Source organism: Lolium rigidum, chromosome 6 (genome assembly GCF_022539505.1).
Source record: "Lolium rigidum isolate FL_2022 chromosome 6, APGP_CSIRO_Lrig_0.1, whole genome shotgun sequence".
NCBI lineage: Eukaryota > Viridiplantae > Streptophyta > Magnoliopsida > Poales > Poaceae > Lolium > Lolium rigidum.
The window spans coordinates 274,649,332-274,673,343 of record NC_061513.1 but is presented as its reverse complement, the minus strand read 5'-3'; the positions used below and the strand labels follow the sequence as shown (position 1 = coordinate 274,673,343).

The 24,012-nt window shown below is 43.8% G+C and overlaps 2 long non-coding RNA genes across 2 annotated transcripts; both read left to right on the top strand.

The window, feature by feature from the left end:
* Window positions 1–15,170: 15,170 nt before the first annotated feature.
* LOC124666530 lies at window positions 15,171–15,921 on the top strand. The gene is made up of 2 exons (XR_006990913.1): window positions 15,171–15,474; window positions 15,617–15,921. It is a non-coding gene; the product is annotated as an uncharacterized LOC124666530 (long non-coding RNA).
* Window positions 15,922–22,236: 6,315 nt separating this feature from the next.
* LOC124668171 lies at window positions 22,237–23,803 on the top strand. The gene is made up of 2 exons (XR_006991573.1): window positions 22,237–22,393; window positions 23,479–23,803. It is a non-coding gene; the product is annotated as an uncharacterized LOC124668171 (long non-coding RNA).
* The last annotated feature ends 209 nt before the right edge of the window (window positions 23,804–24,012 follow it).

The following is a 24,012-nucleotide window of genomic DNA, read 5'->3' as shown; positions in this document are numbered from 1 at the left end:
TGCATGTACCTCCAGGATTGTAATCAGACAGTGCATGTGGCAAATCAAATCGCCTCGTGTGTGAGCTAGTACTGTACAATCAATCAACTACGTACTAGATTGTTTTGCTAGATAGCTAGCTTATGTGCAGGTCCGGCGAGATTGCAAGTCGCCAGAAGCTTGTTCGCGCGTTCGTGTTGCTCTCGGCCAAAAGCACTGGCAGGCATGATCAATCAACATAGAGCGACTGAGCGAGGCAGGTATTGTCGAGAAAGCACTTGGGCAAGATCTCTGCTCCTGGAAGAGACGCGGCTGCGCCTCTCGCAACCAAAACCACGCGAGCTCGTCTTCCTCGTGTGCGTCTTTCTTCCTCCAGTGCTCCCAGCTGCTAAGTGCTAACCGAGCCATCACTTTCTCTAGTCAAACTCAGCTCACCTCACCCACAGAAGAGAAGTCCCGGTCTGAACTTCGGAAGGCTGGGCCATAGCTCAAGTGCGAGCTACCAGAAAGCTAACCGTCTTCCTCTGACGGTGTGCCGCTCGGCGATCCCTACAAGGGACGCCGCTCCACTAATCTCCAATTCTCCATGTACTAGAGGAGAGCATGCCCTTATGCATGCGCGAAGACAGCGGTGCGCTCCAAGGGCCACTGTGGTTTTTTTAACTTTTTTTTTTGCTTTTTTTTTAGCATCTTTCTTTTTTGCTTCACACGCCTTTTTTTAATCCACGATTTGTTAGTACGGCAAACAGGCTTCAGAGATCCATGATCCACGACGGCTGAGTGCTGACGACTGTTTGGCTATCGAGCGTCCAGTACGGGCCCGTCATATCGTGGCCCTTTTCTCTTTGTTTCCATATGACGGGCTTCCTCACTGAGGCCCCTACAGAGGTACGGTACTACGCTCGAAGAAGATCATTACCCATTATTAGTACCACATCGCCTAGCGAGGATACATCCGATCGGTTTATAAACTTCCTGTCGACCGTACGTTCCATCGAGCGACATGCTTGATTAGCTACCCAAACAAACAATCAATAGACAAATTGTTAATCGCATACAAGTCATCCTGTGGCAGACAGCCCTTGATGCTTGACATGCAAATATCACACCGACATGGTGTGTAAAGCTATTTTTTTAGCGTATCGCACTGACTTAAGTATTTTTTTCTGTTTTTCATGCTATATCAACTAGTACATAAAAATAATGTCACTGACTCCACAGGGCTGACCGAATTTAGCTAAACAGTTAGTGGTATTTGATATGAAAATATATTTCATGGAAAATTATACCAACAAGTATGATATTACACATATAATATATGAAAATATATTTCATAATTTATCTAACAATATTGATTTTGTATTTTGCATGTTAATGATTTTTTTGTAAAAAACTAACATGGTTTGATTTTTATATAAAAATAAGATTTATTCATTGAAATGTAGTTGCTACATCGTCACTCCTCCTTTCTTTTATCGTCCATATTGATCTTCTAGCTTCTCAACCATTTGTGCCTCGCCGCCTCCAATCCGGCTGATTTCTCGGTCTCCGCCGGCCGCTCCGGCGGCGGGAGGTCGGGGAATCACCGGATCGAGGCGTGTATATAGTGTAGAAAGTAGTTGGGAGCCAGCCGGCGACGCGAAGGAGGTGGTGGCGTGGCCAGAGTGGCTTTGGGCGGTGGCGGTCCTCTCCTCCGTTGGTGCTGCTCCGTGGAGTTGCGCCGCGGATCCGCGGCCATGGCCGTGCTCGTAGCTTCTTGAAGCTGCGTGGCGTGCCAATAAATCCTCGCCGGTGTCCGAGACGGTGGAGCCGGATCGAGATCTTGAAGGCGCTGAGGTTGCTAAACAGGGCGTTGGCGTCGATGGCGCAGGATGGAGGCCCTCCGAGGCTAAGTTTCGTCGACTTCCCGGCCGCAGGGGAGCTCTTCCCGATCCAATGTTCAAGAGGAGGAGTGGCGGTGGCGCGCCGGCGATACGTCTATGTTGTTGTCTTCGGCAGCGGTGTCCACATGGACTACTTTGTATTTTTTTTCTTTGTTGTGGACTTTTCTGTTAGAACCTTGTTCTGAATATCAGCTCCTTTTCACACAAAAAAACCATTTGTGTACTTTGTTGTTTTGATGTAGCGTCGATCTCAAGTCTATCACGGTCACACGGCAGCGAGGTTCCCCTGAACATTTTGTGTTGGCCTTGCCACCCATCGCCACCTGTACACGGCTTCCTCCTCGTCGCCTCTTCGCAGATCACAATGACTGCTCATCCCGGACCAAAGTTTACATGTACTCAACTTCGCCGCTTTGTCGACCCCGGTGTCTCCTCATTTGTGCACACCAAATCTTATACGGGAGGTAAGGCGGCTCCGATTCCTACAACGGCGGGGAGTTATATTAAACTTAAGTTATTTCAGAAGCAATTTCTTTTGTTATAACAAAATTTAGTTTTATTTCTATTGGAAGAAATTGGTGAAGACACTTGGTGATTGCTTTGACACAAATGTATACATTTTTAATAGAGTTTTTTTTTCATATAAAAAGAGTTGCACTGAAAGAAAGTGCTCTAGTTGAGAAACCATGTGTTCAGGTCCGCACCCTATAGACTTGCATACTAATTAAACTAAGCTACACAATCGTAAATTACGGATCCCTGAGTATGACATTTGTTAGACTTGTGTGGTTGAACCACCAGAGAGATATTTATTATAGATTTTATTGTTTAAAAAATCAGCCGATTCAGCAATTAATCGGCTGATTAATCGCTACTCGGTGGGTCACCGTTTAGCTGATTAACTGATTTATCGTCCGATTAATCGATCAAATTGCTTATTAGTCGCTAATTGCCAGGCAACAGAGTCGACACCGATAAGCGATTTTCTCAATATTTTAGATTTACATAGTCATAATCACATACAAACACACACACACACACACACACACACACACACACACCCCCTAATACTTCTAAGTGGCCCAATTTATTCTGTAAATGAATGTGAGTTTGCCATGTTTTGATATTCTTTTGCTTTAAAAATAGGTCACTTCAAAAAGTGTCTTTTAGCTTTAGTGATGAAAACAATATTTTCCATGACAAAATATAGTTTGACTTTAGCATTCGTGTACCCGTAATGATAGAGATTTGAAGTTGTATAGTGGTGAACTTTGAGTTTTGACACTATCGGTGTGGTTATGTTGTTCAAGTTGAGTGATCCAATAAAAGTAATTGTCAGTTAAAATTGTATGTTAATTGCCTTATAAATTAAAAAATAGTTGAGCATTAGTAACAATGATTTGCAAAGGGGCAAGAGAGCTTAGTATAAATTTTCAATGACTGTTTATTTTAACTTAACTTGCACCCGCAAAAAATCAAACCTGTCCGGGTGGCCATCTTCTACTTAAGTTAAGGAGCTTCATATGGACTTAAACCCTGGAAGATCGTGACTCTAGAAAGAGTATCTTGGTCCTTATGTTTATTGAAGTTGTTGTATTCAATAGACGTTTACTTTTGGAACAAATGTTCACTGGATTTTGCATGTTTATGAATCTTTCGTGCTAACTATTTAAATATATTAGATCTTTGTTTTTTTTTGTTTATTACCTTGCATTGTAAAAAAGTTATCTTAAATCTATGAATATTGGCCGGAGAATAATTGACCCAATAGTTGCGCTTAGACATGCATGGTATCTATGTGCGAAAATATTTGGGCAAGTCAAATTAACAAAAGTTCGATAATCATAGTCATTATCAACAAGTTGAAGAGAAGGTGAATAAAATATACACAATGGACAAGGGCAGTTAGCAAAAATAGCTCAACACAGCCAACCATGTATTGACCTATGAACTTTCTACTCACCAAATTGCTATGACAAAGGCATCTAAGAAAAATAGTTCAACACCATGAACCATGCATTAAGCAGTGTAGCTGCAACGCCTTGATGGAGGGCGTGATAAAAAAAAGGTCAGTTCTTTTTTCTGGAATAAGGTCATTATTTGTTGAACTTTGTGTCTGGAGTTATTTCTACCGTTTTTCATGGAGAGGACGGTGTAAAATTGTCCACTAGAAATGGACATGTGCCGCGAGGAAGGAAGTTACATGTTGTGTGTGCGTGTGTGCATGTGTGTGTGTGCTATTTAGTGTCTAGGTACATCCAAATCTAAATAAATTTTAGACAACTTTTGTGGGATGGAGGAACTATTAGTTTTATCTAAAAATAAAAGTGATCCAATGCTCATCTCTCGTAGAAGTTCACCTAACTGAGAGGAGAGCAATACAAGTCTACCAAGTCTATATCAACAAAATGGGCCAAAATGCAAATGAACACATGTCCTTTTTTAAAATGCAATAAAGCCCCTTATAAGCAGCGTCCATATCGAGATTGTGGCCCGGAGTGCACGAGCGGCACCTGCCCATGCCCAACTGCTCCCATGTAGGAGGCGACCCATCATGCTTGCATCCAACCAGTTCTCGCTCCACCATCGACACTGTTGCTTCAATGAGCTCCTGTGTTGGAGAGAAAAAAACAAAGGGTGGCAAATGAGAATACAAAACATACTAGGAGATGTTTATGCAAAATATGCATATACTCTATTATCCTTGGTGGGACCACAACCATCCACCATGTGTGTTGGACAAGCATGGTCCGAACAGCGAAGGACTTGCGGCGGATAATTTGCAATTTTTGAGAATCAAGATGTGCACATTCAATTTTTTAGTGCAAACTTAAAACCTCTGGAAAATATTTGACCTTCATTGCATTTCACTCAACTTCAACCATAAATCCAAATGCTCATAGTTATTTATTAAACCAACTATTTCTTCTCACTCACGTCGAGTTTGAGATCCGAGTTTCGTCTATTTTAAGGAGTCATAGAATTGAACGCATGTCCTAGGACCGGACTGAGAGTGCATTGAGACACATTTTCCAGCACACACTATTTGCATAAAATATGTACGCTTTTTGAACTTACAAAATATTTTGGGTCTCTTTGGTTCCAAGCCACAATTTGCCAAGCCAAAATTTGGCATCTATAATTTATTTGGCATGTGTTTGATTTTTGTCACACATTAGCTTGCCACACTTTATTGCATGTATGATTTATTTGTTATAGACTTAACTTTTTTGCCAACTTTTGCTGAAGTTTGGCTTTAATATTTTAAACCACACTTTTGTGGCTAGGAACAAAACAAACCTTTCACTTTTAAAAACCTATACGGAGTAAAAAAATTGAATACCTTGTTCTATATGTAATTTCAAAGTTTGTAATCTTGCACTTGTATTTTTCTCTAAAATTCATCAACTCGTAAAACTTTTAGCTCGCCGTCTTGCCCGTCAAAACTCTAGCCCCTCACTCTCCGGCGTGGTTCCAGCCGAGCACAGCGCACTTCAACACTCAACCCCTCATCCGCGCGACGCCGCCACCGCCGTTCCCGTCCCCGGTCCTTCCTCACCGCGCCCCCGCAATCGTTGGGCACTGGTTTTCGAGGTATGACCTTGTTTCATCCAGCGATTCTCATAGTCAGATCCCACCGACCTGTATTTCTGGGGCACACACGGACCGCCGACGCAACGCCAAGATCCGCCCACCCCTGCGGAGCTGCGAATTCGTGCTTGACTGCAGATCTAGTTTAGCTGCCTGCCATTTTGATCGGGAAACTTTCTTTGTAAATCCCCGAGGTTGTTAAGTTCGCTGCGTTGTAGGAAAGTTCGTTGTTGGTAATAAACTAGATTATTCTCGGCTGATGAAAATCAATAATGTAGACCCCCTCATGTCTCGTCTGCTCTTACTGCAATACATTACATCTTCTGCGTAGGGTTCAGTCATGGAAGTTTCTAATATACTTCTGTTTGTTTTTTTCATCAAAAATCTGACTAAAAAAATTGGGATTGCCTCCTTGAGCTGTTTTTGGATGATGACATACCTCTGTGTCTTCTGCACTTCTATAGAACCGGGTGAACGTTTGCGAGACTATTGGTCCCTCGTCGGTCTTCACGAGTCGGGATAACACCCGTCGGCCACTATGCGGGTCAGTAATCACTGATCAAAACTCTCTGTATTGCTGATTCTGCCCAAAGTATTCAATTGCCATTTTACATAGAGAAATACGATTTTTGATAAAAAAATTGCCACAAAGCAACTACTATCTATTATTTAGTTTAATGGGCTATTGGATATTTATACCCCAAAAATATTTCTTGTGAAAGATAACTTACTTTTTGTGCAGTTTATTTTGTGGTCTGTTATAGTTGGTGATTTATTCTTGTCTGCTAACGGAATTGATCTAATAGTTAACTTGAACTGAAAACATGTTCTGCATGATCTTTATATCTAAATATTTGTTGTTGGATTTACCTTATTGTTTTGGTATTGGTGGTTAGGTTCAAGTAGTTACTTTAGTGGCTGTGTCCTGCTATTGTATAGTGGCTGTGTCCTGCTATTGTATATTTTGGATTACACTATCACGATGTTCATTTTTAACTTCAATTTACTTAATTTTTAGGAGTTACTGCAAATATTTCCAGTGTTCTCTTGTCTTCTTTTAGCTTGCTACATAAGTATTTTTACATTTTGACTGGAACTCCTGTAAGTTCTAACATGATTCAGTATTTTAAAGGCTAGCGACAGGTTCAACATAAATTCTCAACTAGAGCATCTTCAAGCCAAATATGTTGGAACAGGGCATGCTGACCTGACCAGATTGTAAGCATCTCATTTTTTTTGTCTTCTGTATTAAAAACGTAATGGCACACTAGCTGTTCGAACTTTCTTATTGTTGACACGGGCTGGTATGGTATTAACCATTAACATTTTCTTGTACTACACTCGAATGGGCTGTAAATATCCAAAGAGACAGCTATGCATCCTATGTTGGACACTATCCAATGTTGTCATATTTTGCCATTGCTGAGAATGAATCAATTGGAAGGGAGCGCTACGAATTTATGCAGGTATGTGAACATATTTTATCTTGCTAGTCTTGCTTGTATTAGGCTTTCACTAGTGGGTTGATAGTCTTTCATTGGGTACTTAGGCAGTTTCACTGTCTTCCATGGACCCTTTCTTTGCCTCGTATTTGGCATTTTTATTATTTTCATGTACCATGTAAGTGCCTTTACGTGTATGACATTCCAAGCTCATTAAATACCACCTTGATGCTGCTACTCTTCAAGTTGTAGCTCTGCAGGGTTTCTGTACTAAGCCATAATATATCATGTCGCTAGCTTGAACTTGTTTATTTCCACGCTAGGAAGGAATATTTCAGGGATGTGACAGTCTGAGATACTCTCCATTTATAAGTTGATGTGAGATACACCCCCCGTTGAGAACTCAAGTTATGTAGCGATTTCTTGAAATGACATGAGACACTCCGGGCCTGTTTGGTTCCCGGCCACAATTTGCCAAGCCAAACTTTGGCAATTTGGCATATGTTTGGTTCCTGCCACACTTTATTACCCATGTGGTCCATCTGTCATAGAGTGATTTTTTTTGCCAAGATTTGGCACACTTTGTTGCACCAAATTTCTCAGCCACACTTGCCAAGTTAGGCTTGGCAAAGTGTGCTTGGGAACCAAAGAGGCCCTCCATGTCTATAAATAGATGTTTCAGAATGCTTGCAATCAAAATTGCGAAGATTGATCTCTAGCAAACACAAAATTTGTGACATTTTTTTCACATGCAAGAGGTATAGCTTGAAGTGGTTTCACATCAATTAAATGGTCCAAATAAAAATTGGTTGTCCTTCTCGTTGAATGCTGGAAGCAAGAAACATACTAGACGGTTAGTTAAATTGTCTCTTTCCTGCCTTCAAACTGATGCAAATCTAGATCCAAGCCTAGCAGGCTGCAGTTTGTCAATTCAGATTTTACCTTTCTCTGTTAGATAGGCTTCAGTCTTAAAGCCTAGTAGGGTTGGTAGTTTAGTACGTTATGTGGTATGTACTGTAGACACGCGGAGCCAAGCTAGCTATCTGATACCACGGTTTGTATTTACCATTCTATTGTGCTCAGAATTTAAGAAAAAAGTTATATATGTACCCAAAATTTCTATGCGAGCACCTATGCTATGTTGGACCTGCAATTGATTTGTTTTATCAAATTCATTTTGTTGCCATCTAATTTAGCATGTTTGAAGTTTACCAGTATCTGTGGTAGTTCCCCTTCATAGTGTTATTTGGCCATACTACAGTGTCTCCATTTGCATGTTTGTCGGCAGTTGTATCGGTGAGATATTGCACTACAATTTATTGAACCGCTGTTTCCGGTCTTGCGGAAAATGCTGCTTCCACGTGGCCTCCCTCCCGAGAGAGACGAAGACCGAGGAGGTGTTGACGTTGTAGTTGGTACCACGGCAGAAACTTGTGTTCGGGCTGATGTTTGTTACCGAAGTATAAGGCATGTGTGGATTAGCCACCTCAGTGCTGTGTGTGGCTGTGTTTGAACATCCTGGACATCTTCAACGATGTGTACCGTATTTCTACTTGTCCTCCACTCGAATGTTAAGCACTTGTTCCGTTCAGTTTAGCTATATTAATCTGGTGCTATCCAGTTGAATTTAATTTATGGACGCCCACAGCTATCTTAGCCTCATAAAGGAGGTAATGTAACATGATATTGTGTATGTGTCTTATGTGTGGACAATGTAGTTGAATTGCAGCAGCTCATGGTAGAAATTGGGATGTATTGGAGATGCATTTTATGTTTTTATTTTCATGTTCTATTTCTAAGCCGGGCTTCATCCCCCTACCTGTGGCGCGCTACTGGTGCTGGAGTCTGTTTTTCTTTGCAATGAGTAGGAAAATGGAGTTCCAATAGATTTGGTATTGGAAGCTCAGACATTTGTAGTTGGAAGTTGGGGAAGTTGTGTCATTTTGACAGAGATAGAAGTTGCAAGTATTGCAGCACAAAAAGATATGTTCATCTCTTAGCTTATTTGTGTTTATGTATTGTATTGGAATGTTCTGTTAGCAGTCTTGGTCCAGACTGAGGCAGATTTCTGCCATCTGGAGTTGGACTCGATGACGTTGTGGCTAGTTGTAGTTGATGATGATGCCCTCACCTCAGTCAGCTTCAGTAACAAGTATGCATAACCTTACGCTGGCGGTAGTTTTGTTCATAGACAGTCCTATTTCTCTTTGCACTGGAGTAGTATGTATTGTCCTCGAGAGATTGTATGTCATTAGACAACCTCAACAAATAAGCTAGAATCTGGTGCTTTAGTTAATTTGTATATTCAGATACAGTTGGACAAAGATCAGGTGACATGCACCTTTTGCATGTCACCGTGTGACATGCGGCCTAAATCCAAATTTAAACATTGCGAAATTTTTTGAAAAAAATCATGCATGTTCACAGCACATATTAAGATAACGCCTAAAATTTCAGATCAAAATTCGAAACATACATCGAAAAACAAAAAAGAGAAATTTCGCAATGTTTAAATTTGGATTTAGGCCGCCCCATGTCACACGGTGACATGCAAAAGGTGCATGTCACCTGATCTCTGTCCGATACAGTTAAGGTGGATCAGATCTCAAATTATAGCCTGAAAATATGAATCTTTTTTAATCTGAAACTCTTCCAGCAAAGTTTTTTTTTTATGTGAGCAAAGTTTAATTTTCCTAATACGGTAAGATTTTCTTTTAAGGAAAATATGAATGAATCCTTTTGCAGCGCATGGGGTAACAAGGCCGCAAGGCCCACTACACAGACAAGTTCGGCTCGTAGACAATTCTTTCCTGGGCTTCAAGGCCACAGTCTTCTTCCCGTAGACAGAAATAACCAGAACTCCCTGGCAGTGGCGGCGCTCGTCCCCGCTTCCGTCGCCGCCGGCGCCGCCGCCGCGCCATGCTCCGCCTCCGTAGCTCCATCCTCACCCACCTCCTCTATTCTCCGGCCACCTCTCTAGGCTCCTCGGTCCAGCGCCTTCTCTCCGCAGCCGCCCCACGCATTCCTCCAAGCCCTGGCTTCGCCGTGGACTACCTCGTCGAGAACTGCGGGGGCTCACCCGGCCGCAAGCCCTTAAGGCCTCCACTAAGATCTCCCACCTCAAATCCCCCTGCAATCCCGATGCCGTCCTCGCCTTCCTCTCCGGTCTTGGATTCTCCACCGCCGACGTCGCCGTCCTCGTCGCCAAGGACCCGAAGTTCCTCTGCACTCGCGTGGAGACAACTGTGGGACCTAACGTCGTCGAGCTCACCGCCCTCGGCTTCTCGTAGACTGAGATTGCGAGCCTCGTCTCGCTCATCCCCGCCTCCTTCCGCCGCAGATCCATCGTCTCCAACGTGCCCTACTACTCGTCCCTCCTCGGTTCATACGAGAACCTCCTCCGGGTACTCAAGAATAGCTCCACCCTCCTCTTCGTCGGCCTCGAAAAGGTGGTCAAACCCAACGTCGCCTTCTCGCGGGAGTGCGCGCGGGCTAGATCACCGTGATATTGCCAAGTCGTGCATCTCCCGGCCACGGTTGATCGGCACCAACCTAGAGCGCGTCCATGCGGCGGTGGCATGCGCCGAAAGTATTGGCGTGCCGCGTGGGTCTCGGATGTTCGAGCAGCGGCCGCGCGGCTGTTTCATTCCTCGGCAAAGAGAAGGTCACCGCCCAAGTGGACTACTTGAAGAACACGCTCGGGTGGTCGGATGCCGAGGTGGGCATTGCTGTTTCTAAGATTCCGATGCTGCTGGTGAGATCTAAGACCATGTACTATGTATGCAAAAAGCGGTTCAAAGTGGCTTATGATGCGGTTCCACACATAGCAGAGCATCGATTCTTGTTGTCAGACAAAAAAAGCGACGCAACATATTGGTTCGGTTCAAAGCGACTCTATCTGACACACAAGGAAAGAAGGAGCCAATCACATGCATACTTTAGAGTAAACAAACAAGCAAAGGCTGAACTTTCTGCACAAAACGGGCCCCACTTTACATGCACAAGCGGCTCAATACATAGCAGGGGATTCAGCCCGATTCCAAATTCTGACAACATTTGCCTTGAATCGAACACACATTGTACATGGTCTAAGGGCGCTCTGCATATTCTGTCAGAATTCCTTATCTCTGAGGTGGGGTTGGAACCGGCCAGAACGGATTACCCTTGAGCGCTTCGTCCCGTAGACAGAAATAACCAGAACCTCCACGAGTGAGTCTCCCTGTCAGTGGCGGCGCTCGTCCCCGCCTGTCAGTGCCACCACCTCTCGCGGCTCCTTGTTCACGCACGAGAATTAACCCTTCTTTCTTTCTTTCTTTCTTAAAACAAAAATAAAAACAAAAAGAAACCATCGCCCCTCACCTCGATCCACTTTCTCTCTCCAAATCGATTCCCCAAGGCCCAAATCGCGCCGCCGCCCGCCTTCTCTTGCTCCTCCCCGCCCCACCTCCGGCCGCCATGGATGGACCTCCGCGTTCAAGCCCGGCCCAGACCTGCTCCTGGTCGCGCACCCGGACCTGCTGCGTACGGCCACCTCCCTGCCCACCACCACCTCGCGCTCGCGGACGGCCTCCAACTTCACCACCGTACGGCGACCTCCCTACCCAACGAGCGTCGACGCGGACAGAAACGAGCCACCACCAGCTCCACCCACCGCCAACTCTGCCCGCCACCAGCTCCCCCTTCTCCCTCTGCCGCTCCACGCGACATCCCCATTTCTCCAAAACCGCCTCAACTCCGCCCCATCCATCCTCACATCGCCCCCAACCACCCTCCGCCGCTCGCCGCTCTACTCCGCCAACGAGACCTCGGCGAGCACAAGATGCTGCTGCTGCTGCTGCCGGAGTCCACCCGGAACCCTTGCCGGCAGCAGGCGGCCGTCGTGATTGCAGCAGGTGGTGCCCTCCCGCGGTGTTGGGCTAGGCTCGCCAACGACACCACGCCGCCTCTGGTGAGCTACTCGGGTTCCCCTCTTCCTCTTCTACATGCTTGCCGTTTTCCCTTTGTTCGATTTTTTCTCCATTTAATTATGGTTCGCACTTGCTAGCTTTGGTTAGACTTGATCAACTGGATTAGATTCAACGACGCCTGCAACTCAACTATAGGATTAGCTGCTTTCGTCAGTAAATGGAGCTGCCTTTAACAAAAATGCTTGGTTCTGACTGAATAGTCGCACCTTTACAGTCATGCTTCTTGATGCATCAGCACGTTTAGTTTTCTTTCTAACCAATGTTCCCTACCTACTTAGGTCATGGGGAGTAGCAGCTAACTCGTCTCTGTTTTGCAGGTCACCCACTGATTGGTGGCCGTGGTATTAGAGACGGCCGGCGTATTCCTCAACCACGACCTGCTGCCCGCAACCACAGCTCGCACCTGTTGCTGCTGGGGTCTCGCACCACATGTCCAACCTCTACATGCTAACTTGATCCACGACACCGGTAGGTTACTGCCTAGGTTCAAAAAGGGGCTGTCCATCTCCTTCATTTAATCCACCTTCTTGGTTGGGCATCGATCCATGTAGTGGAGCTAGTTAGGTCTGCATTCTTGCATAAATACAACCCTGCACCTCAGGCTGCAAGCGGGACGCACCGCAGGAGCCCACGTACACGCTGCATCCGCCGCAATGATTATGCAGTATGCCGCGTTGCGGCGCCGCGAACGCCGCCTAGCTTGGACGTGTTCGCAGCTAGGTCGCTCGCCTAGCTCGCTAGCTGTTTGTACAGACACACTCAATATTGGATGCCTTCCTTCTTGGACTACGGTTTCTAAGCTGAATGATAAGTACTGGAAATACTCTTGTCCAGAACAAATTAGCATGCATACTCTTCCGATCAGCTCTAGGCTGTAGTTCGTGAGATAAAAATCTGGTGATTTATCAAACATCTCCGTTGAAATAAACCAGTGCAGTAGTCAGTTTCCTCAGGTTAGACGAGTGTCGATTTTATTCAGTTAGCAGTAGTTTAGTCTGTAAGGATTTCATGCCAAAGTTTCTAACAAACTTTGAGCGATTCTTGCGAGGCATGATCAGGTCGTGGGATGGCGCGATTAGTGGATCATGGCCTCGTTGCTTTGTAATCTCCAAGTAAAAGGTATGAATGAGAAACCAGAAAAGTCGCAAGTTGTGTGCAACGCAAACCCTCTCTCCCTCCTTCAGTTCTTATCTCTGTGTTCATCTTGGTGATCTCAAGGTTAGGGACGACAATCTACTGGTAGAATAGCAAAACTGGCTACTCTAAGGTTCCCGTTAACAAAAATTTCTACCATGTTACATTACCGCTATGTTTCCATAGCTGCCAAAATGAGGAAAACATAGATGGTCTGTTTATTTGACACAATATTAAGCCTTCAGATTAGTAACCAAAACTGCATGCACAGATTTGGCAATCTGGGCCCAGGAGATGGCTGCTTCATTCCTTCAGTGGTGATGGATGTAGGAAGAAAACTCTCCGGTCTCGCCTTGTTAGCTCGTTCCATGTAAGCTTGATGGGCGTCATGCTTTGCTCCTGAAACCAATGTGATATATTGCAGTCAGATCCAGTTTTCCAGTGACAAACGCAGTAACTCGAAAAATGTAGTGATTTTAACAAACAAAAAAATACTTTCTTGAGATGCACATACTGGAACATGGGCAATATCTTAAGCTATCAACATCATCATTGTTCTCGAAATAGTGAATCTTCACACTTACCAGATTGTGTAACATTTTGTGAGGCTTCAAAAATGTGCTTTGGTTGCTCCTGACCAAAAATCGACACACCACATCCACCGAGCTCCATTTGTAATGGGTCATGTGTTCGTTTCAAGTTGTTATAAGATCATAGAACACATTTCAACCCACAACAATATTTTTGATCGGGAGACCATGCCGCTAACTCATCTGCTCGTCCCTCTTCTGCAGGTCACCTAGTGGAACGACTGGTGGCGGTGCTCTGTCTTCCCCAACCACGGCCACGAGATGCTGGCCGCCAACAAAACTTTCTTCTGGTGACCACCTCGCTCGGTTGGGAAGATTTTGGTTCAGAAAATGGCCCGCCTTTGTGCTTCATTTCGCTGCAATGGTTGGGGATCGATCCATGTAGTTAGGCCTGCATTCTTGCATAAGTAGTACAGCAACCCCTCATCTGCTTCCTTCAATGTGTGTTTTCGGGTTAATGACGCCCCCTTGAAATTAACCGGAGCTCCTCCTAGGCTGGTGGTGCCCTCCCGTGGTGTTGGGCTAGGCTCGCCAACGACACCACGCCGCCGCTGGGGGCGGCGACTACACCACCTCTGGTGAGCTACTCGGGTTCCCTTCTTCCTCTTCTACATGCTTGCCGTTTTGCCTTTGTTCAATTTTTTTCTCCATTTAATTATGGTTCGCACTTGCTAGCTTTGGTTAGACTTGATCAACTGGATTAGATTCAACAACGCCTGCAACTCAACTATAGGATTAGTTGCTTTCGTCAGTAAATGGAGCTGCCTTTGACAAAAAACGCTTGGTTCTGAATAGTCGACGTTTACAGTCATGCTTCTTCATGCATCAGCATGTTTAGTTTTCTTTCTAATCAATGTTCCATACCTACTTAGGTCATGGGGAGTAGCAGCTAACTCGTCTCGCTCGTCTCTTATTTGCAGGTCACCCACTGATTGGTGGCGGTGGTATTAGAGACGGCCGGCGTATTCCTCAACCACGACCAACACGAGGTGCTGGCCGCAACCACAACTCGCACCTGTTGCTGCTCGGGTCTCGCACCACATGTCCAACCTCTACATGCTAACTTCCACGACACCCGTAGGTTACTGCCTGGGTTCAAAAATGGGCTGTCCATCTCCTTGATTTAATCCACCTTCTTGGTTGGGCATCGATCGATGTAGTGGAGCTAGTTAGGCCTGCATTCTTGCATAAGTACCAAGCCTGCAACAGCAACCCCTCATCTGCTTCAATGTGTGTTTTTCAGGTTAATGACGTGCCCATGAACCCGGAGCTCCTGCTAGGCTGGTGGTGCCCTCCCGCGGCGTTAGGCTAGGCTGGTGGTGCCCTCCCGCGGCGTTAGGCTAGGCTGGCCACAGGCACAATGCCGCTGGGGGCGATGGCCTCCTGAGGTGTTAGGCTAGGCTGCCTTCTGGCACCATTCCGCTGGTGGCGGCGACTACATCACCTCAGGTGAGCTACTCGGGTTCCCTTTTTCCCTCTTCTATTCTACATGCTCTATGGTTCACACCTGTTCGATTTTACTCCATTAAATTATGTCGCCTAAAAGACTAAAAGATGATTTCATGGTCCTGCTAAAACTGCTTGCGTTTCTTCATCATTACTTAATTTCTGGAGTAAAATTTAGAAGTCCACATCTAATCTAATATTATGCAATTTACTGACCTCCATTTATCCTTTTCTTTCTCTTGTTTCATCATTCAGATTGGTGCTCACCACTTTGCTATTTGCATCAAACAAACACGTGTTGCAGGTTCACTTCGCAGAACGCGTGGACAGGGTACTTTCAGATCTTGGTGGCGTGGATGGTTGATAAGGCCAAGTTTGTTGCCTTCGTCAAGGACTGCTTCGTTAAGATGGAATGACCTCGGCATTGATCACTAAGCAGAAGGTTGAATTGTATCCTTGCCCATCTCCTTGTTTGATTGATTCGACTTTTACTGTTGTCTTCTCATCCTGCCCATCTCCCTGTTTATTTGATTCGACTCTTACTGCTTGTCTTCTCATGGAATTTGTATTGGTCTGGGTTGCAGAAGTGGAGCAAGGGTAAGGAGAAGGTGAACAACGTGCTGCTGTTTGACCAGGCCACATATGACAAGCTCATCAGCAAGCAGCTGGGGTTCAGACTCACAAACATTTTTGTAGCACTGCATGTGTTGTATGTGTCTGTCGGAGGATTGATTGTGGAAACTTCCATGCTGTGCATCAGCTTTGCCTGATGTTCGTTGTTTTGTGTCATGGAGTGTCTCCTGGAGTTGAATGGTTTGTTTGAAATGTCCCGAGTTTGCTCTGTGATCTAAATGTCCGAAAAACAATAAGGTCATGTCGAAATTCTAAACGCTTTGCTGATTATGCTTTCGTTGATTATTTGGCTGCTCTAAAACTTTTGTTTCTAGAAGAAAATACTTCAACTTTCCTGGTTTTACTTGACCAATCTATGCTAGCCACTAGACTAGCTAGCTTCAAATTTGAATGAGAGTTCATTTTCCTTGGTTAGCTTTATAAAAAAACTCAACCCATTTGAAGCTTCGGTCATGACTCGCCACGCAACAGCGGAGGCTCCGGTTATCCTAACCCCTTCCTACCATGTGTTTCTCATCTACATCTCCGTCTTGTATCTTTAGTACTCTTGTTCCATGTAAACATATATCCAAATATGGAGGAGGGCCCAGGCCCAGCAAACCACCCAGCTCGATGCATGCCCAAATTACAGCTATCCTTAATCATAATCTCTCTCCCCTGATTCGAGCGGCTGCATTCCTGGAATCGTTCAACGTTACTTATCCTGAAATAAAGAGAATTCAAATTTTGAAATCAGCTGACACAATATTTATTGCTATCCTGCGACTAGAATTGCCAAATTCAACTCACGCAAGCAGGGTCGGTAATGCAAAATGGCAACCTTTGATTCATTTATGCAGTATTTTTTTCAGCACGATTACTTTTTATATTCCAGTGGGGACTCCTTTTCAGCATTTTTTTGGTGGGATCCTTCATTATTAAATGAACCAAAACCTACGGCAGGTAAACACATTCGATTGCAAGATAAAGCAGCACTCAATATCAATGACACAAGTAGTAATAATGGACTAACAACACAAGAACACACCTACATCGCTGATCTAGGTGGGACATCCTATTTTAACATCTGGTTAACAATCTTGTGGAGCTAACTGTCGCTCGTCGAATGATCGGCGGGGTCCCGTAATCGACAATCACTAATTACCGTCCCACCTACTAATCTAATATAAGGTACATCATGTGACAACACCAGGATTCTATCTGCCCGCTACTTGAAGGACCAGCTCATCCACCAAACCGATTTTATTGCGTGTACTGCTAGACACCTGGGTATGGCTATATTCTGTCCATTCCTCCCAATTACTACCTCCATCCAAAAATTTAAGGTTTTCTTTAGAAAGTCAAACTATGTGAAGTTTGACCAAGATTTTATCAAAACCGAGTTTGGTCAAACAACCACATTAAATACGAGTAGATTAACCTTCACCCCTTATTTACCGAGACCACCCAAGCCCGAGAGTGCATCGTCCGTGTTCGTTTCGTATTGATGTTTTCTTGCCCATATTTGCATTTCTTTTTTGTTTTGAAAATGCTTTGGGTTTTCCATTAACGCCGGCACGGATAGCTAAGCGCGACGAGACGTGTCGTTGCGCATCAATAACTTCCGTCGCGAGGTAGGCGACGGTTGGACGTCGTTCGTGTGTCAATGATGCGTCGGGTCCGCCACTCCCCGCCTCACTTCGCGCTCTGTCCGACGCGCCCGAAGTGTTCTCTGTGGAGTGGGGACAGCCTCGGGTACCGGATAGCGTATTGGGCCGTGCCGGGCGGAAAGGGCTTTTCGGGCGCGCAACTAGGGCGATAAAATGTCCGACGCGCCCAAAAACCTTTGGGGGCAGCTTTGGAGGACGCGAATAGAGATATTGTTAGTACCGATGGTTATCATCTAGATAGAGGTGACACACATGCTTCAGCCTCAAATCTCCTAGGCACGAGGACCCACGTAGCTTCAACACTATATTGATGTGTGTTTTTCATCACTGAGCGGGATTCGGTCGTGCGAAGCCAGATCAAAGGACATAAGACCCCCTTGAAATTTGAGCCAAATTTTAACCATGAAAATATAACATATAAATATAAGTTTCATATAAATTATACTGCTGGATTCGTATTTGAAATAAGTTTTCCCACGGTTTATTTCATGTGGCAAATAAATTATATTTTGTTAGTTTATTCTATGGTTAAAGCTAGGCTTATATTTTGAGAGGGCTTTATGATCAGTACTAATACTGGTAACTTTTGCAGCTAGCTCTATCTAGCTCGCTCGTAGAACATGGAGCATCCATGGGTGAAAACCACGAAGCATGACTAAACACATGCATGCTAGTGCGGAGCTAGCTGTAGGGATCGACCTGGCTAGTGCGAGCTACACCACCAGACGTCTCTCCTGTTGAACCTCCACGAGCTTTTGACCACCTGCGGCTCGCCACGATCCGTTGCCGTGCTCCTCGAAGCTCGCCACGCTAAGCCGTCATCCCATCCACCCTCAAGCTACGGTACACCGGAGTCATGATCGTCATGTAGTTGCTCAACGCATTCGTGCCCCTCGACGTCGACACGACATCGAGGCTCGTGGTTCTGCTTTTCCGTCACACACACCTGTGTCGAGGGTGGGATGGGGAAGCCGGCGGAGGTGTTCTGCCACCTTCTCGATGGTGCTGCCACTTGCATGGTTCCTTTCGACGTGATACGGGGACGCCGCTCCCTGATCAATCAATCGCCAAGGCTTGCTCCAGCTCCAGGCGCGTGGGAGGAGAATGAAGTATAGGGATGGGGATTGAGGGGTGGTATTGGAAAACGGGGACCAAATGCACCATGTGCCTTGTTCTTTGACAAAAAACTGGAAAATTTATACGTCCTAAGCATATGGACTGAGAGGGTATACAACATCATTCATACTATTCCATCCATTCATAAGTATACCCCATATAGTTTTTGTCGTGAATACTAAAGAATGTACTTGGAGGAAAAATTAGTACATCCGAACTGAGCGGGATTACCCGGACAATTGTCGGGAGCACATAGTGGAGTTTGCATAATCCAATCCTAAAAAAAGTTGTCCACACAAGTGGTGCAATGCGTAATATTTTTCTATATTCCGGATTTTTCTTAAAAAAACTATATTCCTTAACTAAAGCGTAATATTTTTTTCTATTTTCTCGTTGAAAAAAAGGCGTGGGTACGGTTAAAAAGCCTTCCCAGGTCTGCCCCCCTCACAGTGTAATTAAGGAAGCCATGTGCGGCTGGTGATTCGCTCTTGGAAGTTGAAATTCTATGCTGATTTGAGTGTCACGTTGTCGCCCTTAAATTTAGGAGGTGCATGCAACAATTGAGGCATGTATACTGGTGGAGAAGGCATGCCTTTCCATACCCGCAACATCAGCTAGAGAAATCAATAGATATTAGTCATACAATGTATTACTCCATATGTCTTATAGCCATCTCTAGCAATTAATATTAATAATCAAATTTTGGTTGGAAATTTGTTGTTAAGGGAAGATATATGTGGTACAATGGAGAAAATAGTCTTTCCTTATTTTCTAAGAGATGATCTCTTAGCTAAGGGAAGACAACTTTCTCTCTCTTTATTCCTCTTTGTTTCAACTAATAAAAAATCCAACGTGCAATCTCTAAGGAAAGGCTAACATCATCCTATTGTACGTGTCCTGAGAGAGAAAAATTAACCATGTGTAGTACCTACTTAATAGGGGCATGACAGAAATTTTAAAAACTGCATAGCTCTCCTTTTGAAAGCTGCATAGCTCTCCTTAATCGACGTGCATCGTCGTATCAACGGGGAACGGAGGAAGTATATAATTTATTTATGCGTACAACTAATAAGGAATTTTCACAATTAATAATTGTCATAAAATGTAGGGGAATCAATTGTCACCAGAACATCCCGTGAATGAAGAAGAAAATTAATTGCCGCTAGAAGAAAATTTGGCGAAACTTCCGTAGAACTTAATTCATGCCTAAAATGTATGGGAATTAACTAAGTGAGCAGAAAATACAGGGGACATTAATTTCGGAGGAATTAACTAAAGTGGACAGAGCAATCGGGGGAATTAATTTCTGGGCTGGATTGTACGGGATTCAGATGGTCAGGATGTTCTCCTGCAGAATCAACTTGCATGTTTGTAGGGGAGTATCACAGAAATTAATTAGGGGAGCGGATATTTAGGGAATTAAACAACTCCTATCTTGTATCTCTACTACTTAAAAAGACTAAAGTGGTTCCTTATTCTGCCAATACGTCAACCCTCTCGTCGTCTGGCTTCCTTCGCCGCGCGAGCACGCACATGGGCCAAAGCCCAACGAAATCCAGCTACTCTTTTCTCTCGTTCAACCGTCTCTCTCGCTTCGTCCCCGAGGGAACCCGAACCCCATCCCCTGCTCGTGCCCCTTCATCGCCGCCGCCCCTCCCGTGCCCCTTCACCGCCGCCGCCTCTCCCAGGGATTGAGCCGAACGGGGACGGCCTCGATGGTAGGCCGGGAGACGCGATGCAGCAGACCGCGCGGAGGCGGGCGGCGGCGCCTTGAGAAGCCCTCCACAGCCGGCGGGGCTCGAGATCCAGGCGATGCAGGAGCGCGCACGGAGGCAGGAGGTGCCTATGACGCCAAGGTGAGCATCTCCTCATCTCTCTATTAGGTTTTGCCATCTCTACCTACGTTGTTTGATGTCTGTGTGCAGATCGCCGGGCGGAATCGAGCGATGCGGGATGACGCCGCGACGGAGTGGTGCTCGGGTCGACGGAGTGGTGGTCGGGTCCACACGCGAGGCACAGGGACTGGCACTCCGTATACCAGCGCGTGCAGCTGATAGCAAGTTTGGTGAGGTGATTTTCTTCCCATTTTCCCCCTCCGTTCATGGTCTCTTTATTGCTAGACATTTTTTATTGGGAGATGCATAGGTGGCAGTCCATGAGGAGAAAGCCTGAATGCTATGGCCGCAGCGCTCGCGTCATGGCTGCCTGGAGCATTGGCGATTTTTTTCTCACATGAGAGGCTCCACTTTTTCCATTTAATTTTGCTTGTTCCTTGCTTTTCTTATCGTTTAACACACGCAAAACGTTTCCTGCAGCGCTGCCAGACGTCGTGGTGTTATGGGTGAGGCTGACTGAGACCAGATCCAATGCATCCTTGGTGGTTCAGACCAAGACCTCTGTCAATGTTTGAGAAATATCTGTAACCATGAAAGTCATTTATGCTCAGAATTACTTATTTAGAACTGAAAGATTGTTATATTATACATGCCTCCAAATCTTGAGACAGAGATACATAAACAAATAAATATAGCTATTTTATTTTTATGCCTCATGAGGAATATTACAGGATTAAATTAACAAAAAGTATGTTGGTTAACTCTGTTCAACCGGGTTGTTATGACAACAAATGCTTGAATGAGAAATTGTACTTCACTCCTCCCAGACATGAATCTTCTCATGACAGCAGATGTTTGAACGCTTTTTTAATGCTTATGGTTTGTTTCAATTTCAGTTACTGGTCTATCGATATCTTGCGGATTTTTATGTTGCCTGGCTTCCTTTGTTCTAGGACATATGGTAAAAAATGTATATATGTGTTTTTTCGTATGTTACTAAAGATGCATTATGTGATGCTCCCGGCAACTGCAGGAAGGTTTTACAGTCATCGGTGAATTTTACATATATTTTCGTATTGGTTTGGATTTTGAAGCCAATATGCAATAGCATCTTTCACAAAATAAAATTAATCAATGCTTATATATTATAAAAGCTTGTATCGCTTGAGGGAGGCCCTGTCGTGACTGGTCGGATGAATATTGGGCATCGTGTTGAAAATTCTTCCGAGGTATATATCCCTTCTTTCATTCCTACAATCTCCATTCTTGCTGGTTTTACAAACTTTGATTCAGAGATTGGTTGTCGCATTAAATCGTGACTGGTCGGATGACTATTGGGCATCGTGTTGAAAATGTACTATGCAGAACACGAGTCATCTAAAATAATCATATGGTAGAGATATTTTAAAGAAGTGGATCTTATTCTATCCATTATATTTTCTCTTTCAGGAATTAATATACATGGGATTATCAGCACAAAGCCAGAGGCTAATATTCTGCGAAGCTAAGAAGGTACTTGGCTACACGGAGGGTGGAAAATGAAATAAAATAGGGAAGCAATATAGTCGGAGACTCGGAGTGGTGCACAACAGAAAATAGGTATTTCACGCCGTGGTGTTTTGACATATGTTGAAATACATAAAGGATGTCACTAATTCTATTGTACGAAGTTTAGGTTGCAACTTGAAACAGATGATTTCCATTGTCTGCAGCAATAGTGAACTATTCATTTTGGTTCACTGATTTTCCTATTTTGAAACAGATGAGCTTATACTTATCAATTAAATTTAGTAATTGTGAAGAGGAACTGGATTCTCCTATTTTGTAGTGTCCCATCTATATCTGGTGGAACAAATAACTGCATCTCATGGTGTACTTATTATGATTATGAAGATTCTGCTCTTTTTTAGGACTTTCACGCGATATCCTATTGATTTTCATATGGTCAGTCCATTTGTACAAAATATGTACATTTTTTACTGTATTAACATAAGCATCTGAAATTTCAGGATTAGTTTTTCTGGCTTCATACTTGTCCTATTAACTGGAAGCTTTTTTCCCTATCGGTTTAGACATGAAGGAAATTGAGCAAAAATATGGAAAATAAGAAGAGACCGCCCTTGAACCGGTATGCACCTTTACCCATATTTAAAATTAACCTTGAAGTTTAGATGATGGTGTGTGCTACATATTGATATATTTGTTCTCTCTCTACAATGTTGACAAGCATGTGTGCTACTGTGTGGTTTACCAAAAAAAAAATCTGAAATCTTGATGTGATTCTAGAGTGTCAAAAAATATTTTTACGATTTGAAAACTCAAAATTCGATGCATCTTCTATAAAAGATTCATGAATTGGTGTATTTTTTTTCTCTCCGTGCCTTCATTCAGGATTCTCATTTCATTAACAACCAAGCCATTATGTTGCCATAGTATATAATATTTAAACATTCTTAATATGTGTGTTATCCTTTTGGATATCTCAACAGTATGTATTTTGTCACAATGTACAGTCACCATAGAAAAAAAAATTAAATGTACGGAGAGGAAAGTAACTTGTGAATTATAATTGTAAGGCTGCTTGATATCTCGCTCACACCTCAGGTGCACGTGTTCTCCCCTTTCCTCCAGCGTGATTTGGCCGATCCGTGTTCAGGAGCGAGGTTGGATGCACACTGATCCGGGGCTGTCCATGCTGGGATGTTACTTTGATTCATTCACCTTTTGTTATTCAGCTCCTTTTTGTGACAGGAAAGATTCTTCAGTTTGTGCATCTTTCCGCTATAAGAACAAGTATCCACTTCTAGAATTTTATTTACTCTCTTTTTCTCGGTGTCAAAAATAGATGCCTACACAATGTCTTTCTTGCATTGCTACAGTGTGGACTTCAATTTTGTTGGGCAATCAAGGAACAAGGAAATTATGCCGCAATTTAAAATGTTATTTCTTGCATTGCTACAGTCTAGACCCATTATTGCTACAGTGTGTGCTTTCTGTTTTCAAAAAGATGCCATTAGATCAAATAAATAGCTCATATTTTCATGATTAAATTTTGTCCTTCGGTGTTTCATGATACTACTAGGTTGCTTTATTAAATGATAAAAGATGGTTACATGGTCAGGAATTTTACTACAGGTTTGATGATGTTGGGTGATAATAATTACTGATACTTCCCTTTAATTTTGTTGCTTGTTTTTAATTTGAAATTTGCAGAACTACCACGGTTCATTACAACAATTCCTTGAAAAGACCAAAATTCTTGTCAAGTTCCCTTCAGGCAGATAAGAAGATAAGAGATGATGATAGGAAGTTGGGATAACTGGTCCAAATCAAATCAAGTGGCAGTGTGCTTCCAGAAGTTTAAGAGGAAACACTAACATTGGCCGTGCAGTTCGCTTGGTGTTCTAGCTGAAGTCATCAACAATCAAATCTATAGTTGATATAGAAAGTATTGTACTCATCTTCTGGTTTCACAGTGCAGGCATGTAAGAACTGGTGTTTATATCACTATCTATATCATTCAATGGAGATTATTTCCGTCTGTGACACAGAAAAACTATCTGAAAGCTTTGGTCTAAGCAACTTCAACTGACCGAAAAAGATGAATGGCTGGTTTCTCATTATTTAATCGTCTAGATCTACTCTAAACTACAATAGTCTAGATATTGTATAGGTGTATTTGCATAGAAACTACAGAAAAACAATTGTCCCTATAACGATGATTATTAATTACGTGCTGAATTAGAG